The 6,984-nt window shown below is 41.4% G+C and overlaps 1 long non-coding RNA gene across 1 annotated transcript in view; it reads right to left on the bottom strand.

Annotated features, from left to right (window-relative positions):
- Nucleotides 1–1,414: 1,414 nt before the first annotated feature.
- LOC129533263 (uncharacterized) overlaps nt 1,415–6,984 on the bottom strand; it is a 13,936-nt gene continuing 8,366 nt past the window's right edge. The window contains exon 2 of the long non-coding RNA XR_008679360.2: nt 1,415–2,138. This is a non-coding gene — a long non-coding RNA (uncharacterized lncRNA). The remainder of the gene's footprint in view (nt 2,139–6,984) is intronic.

Raw genomic sequence — 6,984 nt, 5'->3', positions numbered from 1 at the left:
CTGTACCACCGCAGTATCTGGTATCCTGTTTGAAATCAGGAAGCCCATCTCAACCAAAGAATCCCCCGCCAACCTACAGGGAAAAATGAACCATAGCCCTCCCCCTTGACAATTTATTTCTCAATCCCTTGTTGGAAAGTTTATTTTCTGGCCTTCTCTCAAGGAACATAGTATGGGGGTTAGGTAAGCATGTAGCACATGATAAATTCCTCGCTACATTCCTCTCTCTGTGTCCTTGTATTCCTTCCTCTATATTATCTAAAGAAATATCTGGCATCTCAACTTCATTGAACATGGATCATTTTTTAGCTTGGATTTCTATCTATAAATAGAACAACAATTTTAACTTCTAATGTTTTTTGAGCTAGTGTGATCAATGCAGAATTTCTAATAAAGGCACCCATCATGACCCATTTAGCCTGATCTAAAATTATGCCCTTCCCCACTTGCCCTAGCACCCACAGAATTCATTTTCGCAAGAGTTGGTCAGAGTTTGGTCAGCATTCATCAGCAAAATATAATACTTATTATTTTGGTATTTAACACGTCTCCTTCCAACTTGCCCCCTTACTGCTTAGTCTGACTATAATTATAGGCCTGAAGACAATGAGAGATGGAAGTGAATAGGACATGAGGAAATTGGCTTCCCCTTACAGGGACGCTGCTCAGCCAAGGTCCTTATATGATCCTCAAATCAAGCAGTGACATCCTCATCAGACAGGCAAAAGAAAATGTTTCAGTAGGCAAAGAAAGATCAGTGGAGACTGGGAGTTCAGGATAATCTGAGGGACATTTGAGTCTTTCAATATATACCCATTATAATATTTGAGATCCTATTATTTCCCAATCAATGCCCTGGTTTTCACCTAAGAGATCTTTTGTGTTCCTATGAATTCAATCAGTGTTACAGCTGGAAACCTACAGGATCAAATTTTTAATTTGGCTTCTGGCTAGTTTAACCTTATGGCTTCAAGAAATTAATGTCATAAAACATCCTTAGGTTTCAGTTTATACCATGAGCCAAGAATCTGAAATTTTAAGCTTACCATTCTCCTTAACTAAACTGCCCAACACTTTAATGAAGTAACCACCTACCTTACAGACTTTAAATAGCTCATGCACTTTAATATTCTTCCATGGCAATAACCCTATTATCTCTAAGGCCTTGCCTTTAATTCTTATTTCCTTTCAGGAAGTCAGAGGTTTTTTTTTATTATTAACTGTTCCACTCCTGCATGTCTAGAGCTGCTCCACCCTTAAGAGTCATCTGAATTATCACTGCCTTCAGCCTAAACCAGGTCAGAAAATTAATCCCAGATTGACCCATTTCCCTGGTGGTCTGTTTTCTAGTAATACTCCAGGTATTTTTTTTTTATTGATTTCATTGCAAGTCACAGAAATCAATTTGGAATTATTTTAAATGATAAGTCATTTATTTAAAGGATATCATGTAGGTCATAGAATTATTAGGAGGATTAGAGATATACAGCTTGAAATTATGTCTAATCTGAGGCAGCAAAACTGATCTGGTCACCATTTTCCTTATCCTTGTACCTCAGAGGCTGCAAACTGAATCACCAATACCACTCCTGGACACAGGATACCACCACTGGCTTGGCTGCCATTGCTGCCCCAATAAATTAATCATGCTTGCAACAACTTCACCAGAGAGTCCCTCCGCAGTCCACAGCTTTCAACTTGAGGTCTTGGACACATACTTCTTTGGTCTGAGTCACATGTGTATTACCTGGCTGCGAAGAAATATTTTCAGACTCATAAGATGGAGAATACCCCAATGTCAGTTATCAAAATAATTTTTAAAAATCCACCATAAACTTCCTTTATAAACTCACTGGTTTTGGTTTTGGTTTTGGTTTTTCCTGAACTGAACGAAATCTTGGACAGATTTCATAGCTCTTCCAGTGAATTTTAGATATAAAGAAAAAAGTATAGACCAGTCTAAAGAAATATTTCATCCAATTAAAACTTCTCGCCTCTCCCCTCTCCCAACTCAGGTCTGCTTGAAACCAGCAAATCCACCCTGGTGAAGGAGTGAGGAGTCTGCTTCTTCTTGCTTCTCTGCTCCATCTCTTCTACCACTTGCCAGCTACTGTTTCAAGCCTCCTCCATTGTCCAGCCTAGAAGAGAGGGGAAACCTTGAGAAAAAGACTACATTGCATATGGCCAGTACAGTTGCGATCTGATATTGGTGCTCTACATTGCATATGGCCAGTACAGTTGCAATTTGATATTGGTGCCCTACCTTTTAGATACTATTTTTTTTTTTTGAGTTGGGGGATTTCTGTGGGTTTCACAAAGAACTCCTCCTCTATTAGAGAACTCCTCCTCTATTAGAGATCTCCTATCTCAATTCTTTTATAAGGATGATTCTTTCCACAACTGGCCATTTAAGACCTGCATTCAGTCCTTGGCTTTCACCAGGGTGACCTTCACTATCCATCTGTGCATCTATCTCTTTTGTGAAGTTCTTTTCCAGATGATCCACAACCGCATCCTTTCCAGAGTCTGTATTTGGTCCACGAAAAATACACTTGTATCCTTGTTCCCACTGAACTGCTCTACTTCATTCTGCCAACAGATAGGCTGTTCTAGCTAGATGTTACTATTTGAATGTTCCCTCCAAAACTATGGGGAAATTTAATTGCCATTGTGATAGTGTTAAGAGGAGGAATCTTTAAGAGGTTATTAGAAGCAGGGCAGGGTGGCACACACCTGTAGTCCCAGCTACTCAGGAGTCTAAGGCAGGAGGATCACTTGAGCCCAGGAGTTCTAGACTGCAGTGAGCTACAATCACCACAGCACTCCAGACTGTGTGACAGAGCGAGATGCTGTCTCAAAAAAATAAAAATAAAAGGTGATTAGAGGATGAGGGCTCTGCTCTCATGAATGAATTAATGCTGTTATCTCAGGTAATCTGTTATACCAGCAGAAAGTAGAGTAAGACAGCAGCTTCTTGCCTTAATTTTTTTTTCTTTCACATACCAGACCTTGAATTTTCTAGATTCCAGAGAAAATATTTCAAGCTTTCTGAGCAGTTTTCTTCTCTTGGCTTCAGATGAAGGGGAAGTACTTTCACCACCCTCACTGTGGAGATGGGAAGGGCAAACACAGCATACTGACAACTATCTCCAAAGAAATCTTCACTTCCAAATACTTCCACCCTTCCCCATGAATTCTTTGCCTCACCTTATATAGATGAGAGACAGGAGATAGGCTAATGCTGGCAGAAGCGATTTCTCTATCTCTTAGTATGTCCTACATAAGGTGGTCTAGCCCCTTGCTTTAGAATGTGGAGGTAATTTGGTGTCTGTATAGCTTGGCCTTGAGTTCTTAGCTAAACTGAGATCATATGTAAAGTCCCATTTAAATTTCCTGTTATGTTTAATCATGAAATCATACCTTGTATTTCTCCAACCTGTCAAATTCTCCATAATATCAAGGAAAACTTATGATCAGGTTACTTACAACTATGGATAACTTACAACAAATCACTACCTACAAAAATATAAAAGAAACGTACTGCTTCAGAATTGTAGAGCTGCCCTCAGGAGTCTCTGACTTCCCTATACTGTGATATGTGTTGGTCTTGAAAAGTAACAGGAAAAATAACACAATGCTATTGAGATCTACAGCTACAAACTAAATGTCTACCTTATTTTTATGTCAGGTGTATGTGTGTTTCCCAAGAGGAAAAGAGTTTGTTGGGTAGCTTTGGTACCTCTCAGTATGGAATCTCAGTATTTAGAATTAGTTCTACCACTTCTGACTCCCTCATGTTTAACCCATCTGTGACTGCCTCCACTATGGACATTTTCCATTTCAATTCACAGGAGCTATGGCAATAGTTGTCTCTACTCTAACGGAGTACGTAGCCAAGCAATGTCAACTAGTGCTGAGAGGTTAAAAAAAGAAAAAAAAAGTTTCCCTCAATATGAAGCAGACACATATGGTTTTATGAATTCTTCCTTCAATTCATCCAGTACGTATCTTTCTTTCTTGTAAGTTTTATAAAATATGCTTCAAATTTTTGAAATGTTTGACTATGTTTAGTGCATAATCACCTCCCTGTAACAAAGTCTGAAATGATGAATCACTTTCACTTAGTGAGTCCCTCAGTCCAAAATAATCCTTACTTAAGAGCAAAAATTAGGGGATGGAGCCAAGATGGCTGAATAGGAACAGCTCCAGTCTACAGCTCCCAGTGTGAGTGACACAGAAGATGAATGATTTCTGCATTTCCAAATGAGGTACCAGGTTCATCTCACTGGGGACTGTCAGACAGTGGGTGCAAGACAGTGGGTGCAGCACACTGAGCGTGAGCTGAAGCAGGGTGAGGCATTGCTTCACCCAGGAAGCACGAGGGGTCAGGGAATTCCCTTTCCTACCCAAGGAAAGGGGTGACAGATGGCATCTGGAAAATCAGGTCACTCCTACCCTAATACTGCCCTTTTCCAATGATCTTAGCAAACAGCACACCAGGAGATTGTATCCTGTGCCTGGCTCAGAGGGTCCTATGCCCACGGAGCCTTGCTCATTGCTAGCACAGTAGTCTGCAATCAAACTGCAAGGTGGCAGCGAAGTAGGGGGAGGGTTGCCCACCACTGCCGAGGCTTGAGTAGGTAAACAAAGCCTCCGGGAAGCTCAAACTGGGTGGAGCCTACCGCAGCTCAAGGAGGTCTGCCTGCCTCTGTAGACTCCATCTCTGGGGGAAGGGCATAGACAAACGAAAGGCAGCAGAAACCTCTGCAGACTTAAATGTCCCTGTCTGACAGCTTGGAAGAGAGTAGTGGCTCCCCCAGCACGCAGCTTGAGATCTGAGAACGGACAGACTGCCTCCTTAAGTGGGTCCCTGACCTCTGAGTAGCCTAACTGTGAGGCACCCCCCAGTAGGGGCAGACTGACACCTCACACGGCCGGGTACCACTCTGAGACAAAACTTCCAGAGGAACAATCAGACAGCAACATTTGCTGCTCACCAATATCTGCTGTTCTGCAGCCTCTGCTGCTGATACCCAGGCAAACAGGGTCGGAGTGGACCTCTAGCAAACTCCAACAGACGTGCAGCTGAGGGTCCTGACTCTTAGAAGGAAAACTAACAAACAGAAAGGACATCCACACCAAAACCCCATCTGTACCTCGCCATCATCAGAGACCAAACGTAGATAAAACCACAAAGATGGGGAAAAAACAGGGCTGAAAAACTGAAATTCTAAAAATCAGAGCACCTCTCCTCCTCCAAAGGAATGCAGCTCCTCATCAGCAATGGAACAAAGCTGGACGGAGAATGACTTTGACGACCTGAGAGAAGAAGGCTTCAGATGATCAAACTTCTCCAAGCTAAAGGAGGAAGTTTGAACCTATGGCAAAGAAGTTGAAAACATAGAAAAAAGATTAGAAAAACGGCTAACTAGAATAACCAATGCAGAGAAGTCCTTAGCCGATTCTATCAAGTGGAAGGAAGGGTATCAGTGATGGAAGATCAAATGAATGAAATGAAGCGAGAAGAGAAGTTTAGAGAAAAAAGAATAAAAAGAAATGAACAAAGCCTCTAAGAAATATGGGACTATGTAAAAAGACCAAATCTACATCTGATTGGTGTACCTGAAAGTGACAGGGAGAATGGAACCAAGTTGGAAAACACTCTGCAGGATATTATCCAGGAGAATTTCCCCAATCTAGCAAGACAGGCCAACATTCAAATGCAGGAAATACAGAGAATGCTACAAAGATACTCCTCGAGAAGAGCAACTCCAAGACACATAATTGTCAGATTCACCAAAGTTGAAATGAAGGAAAAAATGTTCAGGGCAGCCAGAGAGAAAGGTCGGGTTACCCACAAAGGGAAGCCCATCAGACTAACAGCGGATCTCTCGGCAGAAACTCTACAAGCCAGAAGAGAGCGGGGGCCAATATTCAACATTCTTAAAGAAAAGAATTTTCAACCCAGAATTTCATATCCAGCCAAACTAAGTTTCATAAGTGAGGGAGAAATAAAATCCTTTACGGACAAGCAAATGCTGAGAGATTTTGTCACCACCAGGCCTGCCTTACAAGAGCTCCTGAAGGAAGCACTAAACATGGAAAGGAACAACCAGTACCAGCCACTGCAAAAACAGGCCAAAGTGTAAAGACCATCGATGCTAGGAAGAAACTGCATCAATTAACAAGCAAAATAACCAGCTAACATCATAATGACAGGATCAAATTCACACATAACAATATGAACCTTAAATGTAAATGGGCTAAATGCTCCAATTAAAAGACACAGACTGGCAAATTGGATAAAGAGTCAAGACCCATCAATGTGCTGTATTCAGGAAACCCATCTCACATGCAGAGACACACATAGGCTCAAAATAAAGGGATGGAGGAAGATCTACCAAGCAAATGGAAAACAAAAAAAGGCAGGGGTTGCAATCCTAGTCTCTGATAAAACAGACTTTAAACCAACAAAGATCAAAAGAGACAAAGAAGGCCATTACATAATGGTAAAGGGATCAATTCAACAAGAACAGCTAACTATCCTAAATATATATGCACCCAATACAGGAGCACCCAGATTCACAAAGCAAGTCCTTAGAGACCTACAAAGAGACTTACACTCCCACATAATAATAATGGGAGACTTTAACACCCCACTGTCAACATTAGACAGATCAATGAGACAGAAAGTTAGCAAAGATATCCAGGAATTGAACTCAGCTCTGCACCAAGCAGACCTAATAGACATCTACAGAACTCTCCACCCCAAATCAACAGAATATACATTCTTCTCAGCACCACATCACACTTATTCCAAAATCGACCACATAGTTGGAAGTAAAGCACTCCTCAGCAAATGTGAAAGAACAGAATTATAACAAACTGTCTCTCAGACCACAGGGCAATCAAACTAGAACTCAGGATTAAGAAACTCACTCAAAACTGCTCAACTACATGGAAACTGAACAACCTGCTCCTGAA

Source organism: Gorilla gorilla, chromosome 3, assembly GCF_029281585.2.
Source record: "Gorilla gorilla gorilla isolate KB3781 chromosome 3, NHGRI_mGorGor1-v2.1_pri, whole genome shotgun sequence".
Lineage (NCBI taxonomy): Eukaryota > Metazoa > Chordata > Mammalia > Primates > Hominidae > Gorilla > Gorilla gorilla.
This window is presented reverse-complemented; position numbering and strand designations above follow the sequence as displayed.